Below are 12,414 nucleotides of genomic sequence, written 5' to 3'. Positions count from 1 at the left end.
TCGAACCCAGGTCTTTTATACCATTTCACACGCGCTGGATCGGCCACGTTGAATTGTTTTTCGTCCCGTTGTGTTGAGGGAATTAGCCACGAGCATTAAAAGGAGGTCGGGGGGGGGGGATCTCCTGCAGCGCTCAAGTGCGTTGTTTTGCCGTAAAGTTAATTAAACTCGTCCCCAGTGTGGAGACTGATGTTAGACCCTTGATGCTGGAACAGTGGGAATTCTTTGAACAGGTGACGCCAAGAAAAACCCTCATCCAAAATGGCTTCCTGGTAAAACAACGAGGCCGGATTACCCCCCCGCCATGAAGCCCTTTGTGCTGCCGGACGCTTTCTGATGGGAGCTGTGATGTTGACCTATTGTTGTAATTTAGCTTCGGATTAGTGCACAAAAGAAAAGGAAGAGATGATTCCTGAAGTGTTTGTTTGTGGCATCGACTCGTTGACGTGTCACAGACGTGAGGTGAGCTGACGACATGTGAGGAGGACGTGTGGTCAGATCCCGAGGGCCTGAGTAAACGTGGGGTTTGGTGCAGATCCTGAATTTAAAATAGAAAACATTTAATCCAGCGTTAAATATGATTAAGACAGATAACTAGATGTGATTGGTGTGTGTTTGTTCTCCCTGTGAATGAAGTCAAGAGTGAAAGATGGCGGCCGGGGGGGGTTGAAAGAGAAGCTTGTGATGGTTGATTGTTGTGGGTCTCGTTAAAGTGACTCGGCCAACGACTGCTCAGCATTCCTGACAAAGTACAGAGTGCGAGCGGTGACTCAGCAGAACGGACGACGTGATTCTGGGAAGGTCGGCACCTTTTTTTAGGAGAAAGCTTCTGGTTGGAAAAACACTCCGGCCGAGGACATCAGCAGATCTGCAGCATGTGAAGAATGTAAACTCTGACCAAACGACTCTGTGGTAAACTCCGGGGCTTCGTAAATCACCGGAGACAAACAGTTATGGCAAAGTAGATCCTTTCATTTTTTAAATTATGGAATGAAAATCTTTACCTCCATTAAGAAAGCTTTATCAGTAGTATTGTGTTTAGTTATTAAATATATTATATCGTAAATCCAACCATAATCCTACAGATTCTCAAAGTACTACAGAGCTTATCTTTACTTTACTGGAGTACAACAAATATTTGACTTGCCCATATTAATATGCTATAAAAAATCTTGAATCATTTTAGTCTTCAGCCTTCATTTAAAAATGCAATACTACAGATATTTATACCAAGAATGTTCCCAAATTAATATTTCCTCATGTTGGCCAAGTTAAGAGAGGCTCAAAGTGATTTATCCTGTATTGTAAAGTAGAAAAATACTTTTAAGAAGCATCCCAGTGAAATATTCATGATTTCTCAGACTGACATTCATGTTAAATTAGATTAAAAACCGCATTGAAACCAACTACTCATTCAATATGAAGTTACACAGCCTCTGGTTTAACAGCTTCCAGATGTTGCTCCCCACATTTATCTGCAAAACAAAAACACCTTCCACATAAAACCTTTATCTGGATTGCGTAACATTATGAGGTCTGTAAAATGTAAATGTAATATGTCATAACTTTAAAAAGGGCTTTTTAACTTTTTAACGGTGCGTCAAACAGGAAGACACACACAGCGGTAGGTACGTGTGTCTCCTGGAAACAGTTTGTTTAGCATAAGTTACACAACTTTACTAAAAACGTCCCGACTTTATGACTCACTGGTGAATATTTGAGCTCCATCGGTCCAGGTGCTGAAACCATTTATCCACAATAACAAAGATTGAGAGTTCAGAGCAGTGCACAACCCGCTGTAAGAAATTAAAAAAAAATAATATGAGGTTAAACTTCAGTCTGCTTTTTTCAAATACGAGATACACAAGCTCGGCCAATCATGAGCCGGTCTCAGCTGTCAATCATGACCTTTTCACCCCGTTTTGATCATTTAAACTAATTAAAACCAAACTGATTAAAAAGTCCCATCTGCTAACATGGTGGAGACACAGAGCTGCCATTGTTGAATGTTGAATTGAACCTTTAATTATTGCTCCACATGACAAAAATAAAAAAGCATGAAGGCTTTTTTCCGTATCACACTTCAGGGAGACAGTGAAACACTCGCTGGCCTTGAAGAGCGGCTCTATTAATAGCCGAGGAACAGCAGGACAAAGGTTGTGTGTCCACTGAAGCCGTCTCGGACTTCATTATCAGACAGTGACACCACACACAGCTCGCCCCCGTCCCCCCCGTCCCTGGGTTCCTGGAGCTTATACCCTGTGCACGATAAGGCTCTGGAGAAATAAACCTGCGGACAGTTGAATGGGGGATTTAATGGTGCAGCAGCCGTGACACAGGAAACAGTCTTTACATGTCGTTAATGCACCGGCACCACAGACTGTAAACTGAGGGATCGGGTTCTAAACGTGTTCCTACCGGGGACAGAGGGAGACTGATGGAGGCCTGTGAGGGTCTGAAGGGTCTGAAACAGCTGACACAGTGAAAGGAGGTGAACGGCTAATTATAGCCAGAGACGCTCATCTGTGTGTGTCTGTGTGTGTGTGTGTGTGTGTGTGGTTTCTCCACATCTCTGTTTGAACAGTGTTCACTTTGCACAGTCTAATAATAAATGGCTTTCACCCTCGATGGGGTACCTCGGAGAAAAACAACACCAACATCTGGAACCTATTTTTTGGGCAAAGAGATTATTCCGTCTGGGTCGAAAAGATAAAAATCACGACATTATGTTTTGACTAAATTGCAGCAGCAGTATTTTTGATTGATTTACTTGTGAGGTGGAATGGAGCTGAAGCCAGATCTCTCACTGGAGCAGGGGTTCAGTTCCCACCGACATGTTTTGATCACGTTCAGGATTTAAATAGTGTGATTGTGCAATTTTTGTCATGTAATTGTATTTGTTGTGCAGATGATGTGTAAGAAGATACTGATAAAACAAACAGTGCAAGTGGTGGTGAGTAGTTGTGATGTGGTGTTTTCCTGGTGATCCCGCCTACTGCAGCCTTAAGGAGGCCTTTTTATAAAATGCCCATATGACCAGTCAATGCCTTTTTCATGTTGACACAGTATATTTCAACGTTTTGGAAACACAACAATCATCACTCCTCTCAGACTCCTGAGGGATGAAACAGGAAAACAACAGAAATCTGCAGGAATTTCCAGCTTTGACGGAGGAAGGCTGCTGCCATGAAAAGTTATTACAGGAGTTTAAACGTGTTGTTATTGAACGATATCTTTAGACTTCTTAAAAAATAATGAGTACATAACGATTACGTACGAGGAACAAAGTGCTGCTTGATTTGGGGTCAAATCTTGACCCCGGGCGCAGTCAAACCTGGAGAATCGCCCTGAAGACATGTTGGAAAAACTGAGGTCATCGTAGAGTTCCTCCTCTGCTGCACTTTATTGATCCCTGAGGAGGAAATGCACCCCCCCCCCCGTGGAAGGTGAGAGCACGGAGGCCCGAGGTCACTCCGACCACAGACACTCGGCCGTCAGCCGGACGACTGCAGCCAACAGGAAGTGATTCATGGATCTTCTCAGGTCTTCCAGACGAACAGTCTAGTTTATATCATGATGTAGCATCATTACCATATCTACTGGTTTGTACTGGTTAGAATCTAAATCATAGATCAGTCGATTAAAAAAACAGTTCATCTCTACTTTTGTCTTTTATTTCGCAAATAACATATTCGATTATGCTAACTTTTGATTTCACACCTTTATTTACTCCTCCCAGGAGACAAGATGTGATTTTTTTAGAGAAGAGTTGTCGTTTCTATTTGATCTTAAAGTGAACATCTGCTCTTCCATCTGTCTCAAGCCACAAACCCACTTATCACTTGATTTATTGCTCAGACAGACATCGCCTCTCCGTGTAAATGAAACCTGATATTGAAATCTAATTAGACGGCTCGATTCTTCCTTTCCTGACACGATCAGTCTAATAGTTTGGTCAACCGGGTTACATGACATCTGGCGCCCAAAGGTCCCGGCCACTGCTAATTGAATTCCTCTCGGCCGGTCTCAATAATCAGTGTAACAGCTCAACATGTTGAGACCTGAGGAGCGAGCAGTCACCAGAGGTTCAGATGAAAGGCCGAACGCAGCTCTGACATCGCGCTCAGAGAATTCACTTTAATCTTCAAATCTTCAGGAAACGATTCATGTTTTTAAACGGCCCTGCGCTTACACAGCTCGTACTTTCCTTATTAGGATTTATATTTAAACTGTCAGGGCATTTTCACATGGTTATTTAGGAAGCATTTGTTAGTCATGTGTCCTGTCTGCTGTGTGTGTTTTCTGTAAACTCTCCACTTTGTAAGTTGTCATGCTGCAGCTGGAGAAGCACCACAGCTCTGTGTTTCCTCCTCAGACCTTCACAGAGCTCGACTCACTCGTGGGTCACAGGGTTCGATTTGCAAACAGCATTCATTCAACTCCAGAGTCAACGTCTCTACAGGACGAGCGCCTGGTCCTCCACCGCACCAATGTCCTCCTCACGTCTGACTCCTCCACCTCAGAAGAAGCTCCCTTCTCCCCCAGGGCGAGTGACTGACAGGGAGACAGAGGGGGAGAGAGAGAGGGGGGAGTGGGTGGGCGGGGGTGGGGGGGGAGAGAAAGACGACTCTTGGCAGCTGAGTTACTTTCTTCTTTCTTGACTCTGCTGCTGACTGTGTGGATTTTCCACTGCTTTAGTGTTTTTGCTGTGCACGCTGTGAGATGATCTTCCCAGAAATGAGACAGAAGCAGCCCAGCGGCCGAGCAGGAAATACCTCACACTACGCCGGAGACGTGCACGGCCTGTTGCACGTGCTTTTTAACATTTCTATTAGCGACAAGTTGTGTGTGTCATTGTCGTTGTTTTCATAGCCTCTCGTGAGAGTTGACAGTATCAGGAGGAGGCGAGGAGCTGGCAAACATCAGAAGTCAAGTGGTTTATGTGGAGGTTGTTTTAAAGCAGTGAGTTATTGATGCAAGTCATCGGTTGAGAACGATAACACAACTTCTTCCTGGAACTGCCGTAACCGTCAGCGTCTGATGTCAGATGGTAGTGATGATGGTGATGCTTCTGGCAGCTACAGTCTGAGTCAAGTGGCAAAGCAGCGTGATGTCAAATCTGCCCTTCTGAAGACTTGAGTTTAGCATTTGGTCTCATTTATTGTCATTTTTCATCTTTGTTTTCATTTCCTGTCACAAAAAGCCCCTGAGGTCCCAATGTCACAAGTATGAGCGCCGAGTTCACACATCTGAATACATAAAGCAGTAACTGGTGCAAATCCTTCCATTTCTCAGCGACCTCTCTTCTTCCTCAGCAGATATCAGACATTAGGAGTATTGGTTACACAACCTTGTATTGACAGACACACACAAAATGCATCCTCAGACCTCGTGTCCACCAGGGTCTGCTGCTCAGCACTCGTCTCATCCTCTCTGTGCTCGTCCACAGCTGACTCCATCGTCTGGTCCCAGGTTCCCTCGTCTGGCTCCATGGGGCCGGGTGACATCACCCCCCCCCCCCCCCCAGCTGTCTCTAATGGAGGCCCGGAGCTGGCGAAGGGGCCTTGTGAATAATTGAGGAGCTCTGGTGCACTTTATAACCTGGGCTGCGAGGCTGGCCGGGACATTCACCCTAAGTGCATTAGTATAATAGTCGGGGAGGAAACTAGCCGTTATTGACTAATATAATCAATAACTGTGCTTCTGTTGCCTGTTTGCTCCCTGGAGGTTCCATGTGTGTGTCTGTGTGTGTGTGAGTGTGTGTGTTTGTGTGTGTTTGTGTGTGTGTGAGAGATGACCAGGATTATCCGTCTGAGGTGACCGGAAGGAAAACGCTCTGCGATCGAGGAAATCCGACTTCATGATGTGACGAATGGTGGAATTATCTCCGGCTTGTTGATGAAGATGAGTGAGTGTTGAGTGAGGAGGAGGAGGAGGAGGAGGAGGAGGAGGAGGAGGAGGAGGAGGAGCTCACCCTCATGAGGTGAAAGCTGGGGGGGGAATAAATGACTCCATTCTAATTTGACAAAGTGCTTATTCAGCAGCTTGGAGGTGACGCTGTTATTAACTCTATGAGGAATCAGATCAGGTGACAACTGTGCAGCTTCTTCTGGAACCAAGAGATTCACTTAAACTCAATGTTTTTTAAAACAGAAATTCACTTTTCAGTGGAAATACATCATTAAAATGTTTTATATTGTATTGTGTATTGGATTTAACTTTTCTGTTTCTTGGCTCTTTTTGAACAACATGATGATGTTACATCTGCTTTCAGATATGTAAACTGAACTCCGGATAATTTCTGGAAAATATCTGGAGGGGCCGTAAGAGAGAAAGTAACATCCGTCCATTGCTCTGGATCTTCTCTGGAGTCCATCCCACGCCAGACTCCTCTGAATGTGCACAACTGCAATAACCTATAATTCAAGACATGTTCACAACAACATGATTTCTTTGGACGTGGAGTGGAGGTGTTATGGTCCAGTGGTTGGACGTTCTCTGTCAGTCTCTGTGCAACATGCACACAACAGAGGAGAGGACCAAGTGACCCCAGAGGTTGATTTACAGCATCTCAGCCGCAGCAGCAGTGTGTGCCCCCCCCCCCCCCCTCCATCCCGACACACTGAGGATTTATCACAGTGCAGAGGTGACGTCTTCCAGGTGATCTGACTCACAGGTCGGTTTACAACCTGCTGGACCAAGCAGGAGACGTCTCTGTGTTAAACAAAGATAAACTCAACATCAATAACAGTGTATTTCTGTTACCTGTGCACGCTGTGAGTCTGTGAATACAAATAAGCAGTGGGTAATAATACAAATAATAAGCTTTATTTACATAGCACTTTTAAAGAACAGAGTTTTGACAGCAATATAAATATAATAGAAATTGAAAACAGGATGCGACGTGACAAGGAGACAAAGCACGTTGAGGTGTTTGGAAAGAAGGTGGTGTTCAAATTAAACAAATGAATATAGAGCTGTGTACGATGAAAAGCAGTAATGTGAAAATAAAAGTAAAAACACAACATCACACTATAAAAATGTTTTATTTAAGAAGTGATTTAAAATATGTCACTGACTCTGCCTGGTCTCCTCGAATGGGTCGTTCCAAAGAAGCTCGGCCACCTTCAGTTTTCAACCTGGACGTTGGAGCTTCCAGGAGGATCCACCTGAGGATCCACCTGAGGATCCACCTGAGGATCCACCTGAGGATCCACCAGAGGATCCACCAGAGGATCCACCTGAGGATCCACCTGAGGATCCACCTGAGGATCCACCTGAGGATCCACCTGAGGATCCACCTGAGGATCCACCTGAGGTTCCACCTGAGGATCCACCTGAGGATCCACCAGAGGATCTGAGGCACATGACGGGGTCACCAGCTCCGTGATGCTGCTTCTAACTAGTCGAGCGATTCTTTTCTTTGTATGGGACTTTATGACATAAACGTCTGAGCAAATCAAACTGTAAAAAAGTACAGCACCACATTACACGGCTCATAAATCAGCCTGTAGCGCTTGTCATCACATAAAGAGGAATAATCCGCCGTGGAAAGTGTAATCACAGGGCGGAGAGCAGGATTCATGGGCAGTCCTGTTTCTCATTTGGACCGATCTCGTAAATCACAACACAAACACTGGCCCGGCTCCCTCCGAGGGAATCGGCCCTAATGTGACCTCCGATCGGCACAGTGCACGGCAGCGTGACCTCAACGGCACCTCAGCGATAATCCTGAAACACAACAGGGTTCTGTAAACAAAAAGGAAGTCGGGACCGGTTTGACGAGTACAAACGAGCGCTGCTTCAGTCGCTGTGATGAAATGTTGACATCACGAAGTAGTGTACGTGACCACTGGTGAGAAAGTTCGTGAGCTAATGTTTCTGAGCCAGATAAGAAGGAACTGAAATGTCCTGGGGGGGGGGGGTTCACAAGATGATTTATTCTCAAAGTTATATTTACGTCATCCGCTGCCACTCGATGTTACACCAGCATCTTCCAGCTGTCAGAAGCCTTGTTAAAGGTTAAAGGTTAATAGTTTGTATATGTTCAGAAAGCTGCAGCTCCTCTTTTCAGCCTCTGTCTCCAACACTGGCCACTCCCCTAAAAAGTGTGGTCTATCGCCACCTCTCTGTCTTTTAACATTTTACACAGACTACAGAACTTTAACATTCACAAATAAACCAACACAACCATGTGTCTCCTTTAAAAAGAGATTTGGGACCAGACCTATTAATCCCCAGAACCAGTGCGGAGAAAGGCCGGTGGAAAAAAAACTGTTAGAGAACAGAAAAACCACGAGTCCCCCCCCCCCCCCCCCCCCCCCTGACCACATCGTGCTCCGATCGGGTCCATTCGCCAAAAATAACCTCTGAGCATCGAAACCAGATAATAACCTCGCCTTGTATCCCCATAACAACAGGTCCTGCCAAAACATGCATGTAATAAAATGTGGGATTTTTGCAGTGGCTTCGTTTTGCGTTTCTCGACTGTGCGTCTGTGTGTTTGTGTGTTTGTGTATTTCTGTTATCACGGCTGCTGTTTGTATCGTGGAGGAGGATGAGATGAGTTCATCAGAACATGGGCCTCATTCACTTCAGAGGTTGTGTTTCCTCTGTGTGTCTTTGCAGGATGACACAACACTGAAGAAGAGTCTTGAAGAAGGTTCGGATGTGGATGAAGAGGCAGGTTTTCACTTTCTTTAACTATGATGACAACTTTCCTGTCATTGCACGAAGCTGTTCTGAACTTTTACATGTCACATGATCCTCAACAGGGACAAAACAACAGCCGGATGGTTTTTCCTTCATCGTACGTGATCTGAAGTTTCGGATTATGTGAGAACACAAGTCAAGAAAATACACAACATAGGTTTATTTGTTTTTCGGCATTTTAATAAAGAGCTGTAATATCATATCTTTAAACCTGCTGATGAAGCCCAGGTGATGATGTAGAAAGCTGCTGAACGGAGCTCCGGTCTCAATCAGCTGCTGGTTCCAGGATCAAGAATCAACTGAAGGTCAATACGTGACCTTCAAACGTGAAGACCTCACGGACCTCAGGGAGTTTATTCAATCTGCCGATGAAGAGCATGTGTTACGCCTGAAAGCTCAAGATCAGCTCCGTCTACAGCAATTGTTTAGGACACATACGTAGCTTCAAGAAAAAGGAGTGATTGAATCTATTCTACTGTTTGAACATCGTTTTTTCATTTTCAAAGACATCGAGCGTCAGAGGTCAGCGAAGTTCAGGAAGCACATGATTTTTATTTAAGAATCCACAAATAATGAAAACGAGTGCCCGTGGGTTTATTTGTGCTCGACTCCGCTCTCCGACCCGGAGGCCTGGCTGTGCGTGCCAGCTGCCGGCCTGTTAGCCCCCCCCACAGAACCCCCGACAGCGCCGCCGCCGCCGGCCGCCTGTTTGTTTGACTTCGCCATTATTGAATTGAGACGTGCGGACTGGGTGGACGGGAGGCGGGAACGGGCGCTGACTCACTGTTTGAAGGGTGCACTTGTTAAATCTCCGTCCATCTTGGACGATGTTTAGACTGGAGGGTTCCAAACTTCAGACTCAGGTTTTGGATGATCCGCCTGCGGGTGAAATCTGTGTTTCTGGAATATGGAGCGGTCTGAGGCCAAGCTCTGCATTCCTTCTGGACCTCAGTGCTGACTCGCAAATTCACTTAATGGGGAGAGAGCTTGGATAAACATGGACGAGCACAGAAGCAGTTGGGCTGTAAGGACACTGAAATGTGCAAGATCAGGCAGCATCCAGTTCTCACCGTGGTTCACTGCTCTCATGGAAGAGCTCGGGTCAGCTCAGCAGATTCTATCTTTCACTTTGAGCAGCTTCTAACCAGGCAGATCGATTTGTCTTCGGCCTCAGATGAAGCTCATACACTTCAAGTTATTCTGAATAATCCTCAAACCTCATTTATCACTTATCAGATTATTCAGGGAAACTTGAAAACTATTTTCTCTCTTGCTGTAGCTGATCTGAGTTGCAGGAGATTGAAACAGGGGTTAGGATCCTGAATCATAGACTTTAAATAAAGATGGATGACGCACCTCCACCTCTTCCTTCTATCAGGAAATGAAGCCGAAATATCCCGGATTCGAACGCCACCATCTTGCTCATAGCGAGTCAGCCTCAGTTGTTTCACCCGGCTCAGGTCAGGTCAGGTCAGGCTCAGCAGCAGTGGCTCTGTTGTCTGCAGATGTTCAGAAGCCGGCGTGGATTCCAGCAGCTTCTCTATCAGCTCCGATCACCACGTCTGTTATTCTCATCGCAGGGGAAACGTTCCTCCAGGCGGACGGGTCGAGTGTGAGCTGCAGGAAAGACGACAAGCACCACAGCTCTTTGTATTCTCTGCTTCTTGGTGTAACGGCATATCGGTGTGGTACCCACCTGCACGGGGGGGGGGGGGGGGGGGGGGGCACATTGTTGTTTGTCTGTTATTGAGACGAGTCCTGCAAAAACTACTGGACGGATTTCCACCAGAACCTGATGGAAGGTTTATGGTGCAGGTCAGGGGGCGGATGCAGGATGTTTTTATACTTTATTTAACTTTTTCCACATGTACGTTGTGGATGAAAACAATCAGAAATGTTTAGAGGACAGAAATTTGAGAGTCTGTGCAATTTGGTGCTAATTTCAAATAAGAATCTGGATCTAGGGAATTTAATTGTGGTATTTACTCTATACTGAGTGTTTGAAATCTAATATTCTGACTTCCTCCAAGTAAATTTTAATTCAACTCATGGAGGCAAACATCTCTGACTCAGGTCTGTCACTGACGAAATCCCAGATCTATTTTCATGGCTCCACACCAACTCATTTTGTGATTCGGGTAAAATGAAGCATCACAGGAAGTGGAGCTTCAGTGTTTCAGAGTTTTCTTGAGCTCCTTCATCCCTACGTTCAATTTTCCATCATAATAAATTTCACTCGGCTGAATCTCTGTCAGAAAGGCAGCATAGTGTTCCAGGCAGCTGCGAGAGATCGGCCCGGAGCCCCACGCAGGAGGAATCTCTCCTGTAAACCGACCCGGCTGCCCAGTCATGACCTCAGCCTCCAAGTATGAACTCCCAGTCTGATCTGTGCGTTTAAAAAGCCCGGCGCTCCACAATAACTACGACTAATCATGGTGTGACTCCAGTGGGAGACAACAGAGCGAGAGCCTGATGGATGGACGGGAGGTGATCAGCTCACACTCACATGTCAGGGCCGTGTGGAGCACAAGGTCTGAACATATCAAAGAATTGTTGGGCTGCGTCTCTTCCTCAGACACTGAAGCGCCACTGGTCTTCCAGGTCACATTTCTCAACACACTGGGAACAAACTCCCAGCATGTTGTTTCTCTCCCCTTCAGCTGCAGATGATTGGTGGTCTCGTCTGAACAGAGTGGTCCCGACCTCACGACCCGCTGATGGACACAGACTCACGTCATGCAGATGGCAGGTGGTCGTGTACAGCAGAGCTCTCTGGGTCGTCCCCCCTGGGGGTGGTGAGGATGGGATAGAGGGGTCTGCCCCCCTCCCCCCGGGGTCTCAGCTGTGAAGGGGTTAAAGTGATAATAGCTCCCACTCTGCTTTGTCCATTAGCTTTAAATACTTGTGGCTTGATGTGATGTAATTGAAGCTGCGAGGAGCCGGCAGCTTACATGAGATCTCCATGTGTCCTGACAAGTATTAAAGACCATGACTCAAGGGGGGGGGGGGGGGGCGACGCATTATCCCACATAGTCTCCGGATGTAGTCGACGTAGATGGAATCTAAATTGAGCTGAAAGGAAATCAAAAGAACGAGAACCCTTAAACTCGGCGTAACGTGATCTCGCTCGCAGGCCGGAGGAACGAGGCTGAATTCCATTTGGCTTCTCCAGCTCGGACAATCTGTTATTGTGCTCCTGAATAGAACCGAACCTGCTCAAGTGTTTTTAGTAAAACCCATTGTCCTCATGTGGCAATGGTCAACCATACACAGAAGGGACTTGTTCCTACCTACATGTGCAGACAGACAGGTAGGCAGCATGTAGGAGACAATATACACGAAGACCTTTAGACACTTGCAATTAGAATCTATTCCAGAATAGATTCTGCAGACAACCCCTGAATAAATTGCAAAGTTTTTTAGACTTCTGCATAAAGATTGTTGAATACTGTTTAAATGGCCAGCAGAGCAAGGCAGACCATCATGCATTGCGGGATACAATAAGTCCAATGTAAAGGATATAAGATCACTGGTGAATTTCAATGAGTCAAGTTGTCAGTGCCCTCTGGTGGACAGCATTTGTAACCATCTGCAGGTTTTATTAAGTTCCATTTAAAACAATTTTAAGTGGTAAATAGGAGATTGAGGATGAGTCCAATTACTTAAGGTGAAATACTCGAGAATTAATTTGCCATGGAGACT

This window comes from Platichthys flesus, chromosome 19, assembly GCF_949316205.1.
Source record: "Platichthys flesus chromosome 19, fPlaFle2.1, whole genome shotgun sequence".
Classification (NCBI taxonomy): Eukaryota; Metazoa; Chordata; class Actinopteri; order Pleuronectiformes; family Pleuronectidae; genus Platichthys; species Platichthys flesus.
The sequence above is the reverse complement of the archived record's forward strand: the minus strand, read 5'-3'. Positions refer to the sequence as shown.